The following is a 1,921-nucleotide window of genomic DNA, read 5'->3' on the forward strand; positions in this document are numbered from 1 at the left end:
CCGCTTACATTTCTGTGTGTATGTGAAAGTCTGGTTAACTCCCTGTCTGCATGAGTTTAAATACGTGTGTATATATATATATATATATATATATATATATATATATATATATATATATATATATAAATATATCTCTTATAAAAATATATATATATTTATATATAATATTTTTTTTTTTTTTATATTGCAGGAGTACACACAACATTGATGGCATTAAGTATACCTTGTATGAAACCTATTTAAATGGTGAGAAACATGATTGAATGAAGTAATAAACATTTGTTTAAGCACAATACTGTTAGAGTCTCATACTTAGGATATTTCTCAAACATTAGGCCTGTATTATTAAAATAGTGTGCTTTCACAAGGAAGCATGAAGTGTATTAGTTTGTGTATACCAGTTTATATAGTACTATATATATATATATATATATATATATATATATATATATATATATATATATATATATATATATACATATATATATATATACACACATATATACATATATATATATACACATATATACATATATATATACACATATATACATATATATATACACATATATACATATATATATACACATATATACATATATATATACACATATATACATATATATATACACATATATACATATATATATACACATATATACATATATATATACACATATATACATATATATATACACATATACATATATATATATACACACTCACACACTCACACTCACACTCACTCAGTGTGTGTGTGTGTGTGTGTGTGTGTGTGTGTATATATATTATTATACATTCTGAGATGTTATAGAAACGAACACCCAACTGATTAAAGGACAAAATTACAATGGCCAAGCAAGGCAAAGGTAAGTAATAATTTACACATAATCCTGCTGTACACGTACAAGAAAGATGTTTGCACTTACTTAGGTGTTTTAATAATTGCATGTGACTAATATGCATACACTGGCGACACACTTTATTCGAGCTCGGCTAGTTCCACGAATACGGGTATACCCGGGTGTATTGAGGTTTGTGACTGTTTTCTGCCCGAGTGCATTGAGTTATTTTCCGGCAGGGATTGAAGCATTTTATTCCCGTTTGCTGCAATACTGCACAGTACATATATATATACTGCATTACAATTCATGAATTTATGCCATCTGGTAGACACGCGAAGCATTGCAGCCTATTAAATCCTAATCATTATCATTTAACAGATCAGCCGCCCATCAGCCAGGCATGAACCCAGGCTGGGCAGGCAAATGCAACGGGGCTTGTCAGAGGTGAGGAGCGGCGCATTCCAGGTATCTGCCAGGTACATACCGGGTATTTGCTCGAATAAAGTGTGTCGGTGCAGTATGCAATTCTTACATCAATTAACACACCCAAATGCAATGTTTTGCTGCAAAGTCAATGGCAGCTTCTCTAAACTTAGCAACTGGCTCCTGGTGGACCATTACTGAACAGACGATTACAACATAAATATTTATAACACAATTAATTATGAGTGTTAACATTTCCAAAACTTCACGTGTACAAGAACATAGTTGAAAGTTTGGAAACAACACAGTCTTCAGCATACATACAATAGTAATTAGATAATCTGAAGTCAACAAAACAAGGCCAAAGACATATTTTCTGAATTATAACATTTATTTTTTTTGTTCCTTTTGCGAGCGAGTAACAGGCCTGCTTGTTGTCTCTTGAATTTTCCTTTTTCTTTTGCCACCAACTTTAGGCACAACAGAGCCACTTTGAGTGGCCTCTGGCACTTCACGGGCAGGGCTTGTGGCCAGTGACTGTTCACCTACGGGGCTTGTGGCCAGTGACTCACCTACAGGGCTTGTGGCCAGTGACTCACCTACAGGGCTTTTGGGCAGTGATTCACCTACAGGGCTTTTGGGCAGCGATTCAC

This window comes from Ascaphus truei, chromosome 9, assembly GCF_040206685.1.
Source record: "Ascaphus truei isolate aAscTru1 chromosome 9, aAscTru1.hap1, whole genome shotgun sequence".
NCBI classification, from domain to species: Eukaryota; Metazoa; Chordata; class Amphibia; order Anura; family Ascaphidae; genus Ascaphus; species Ascaphus truei.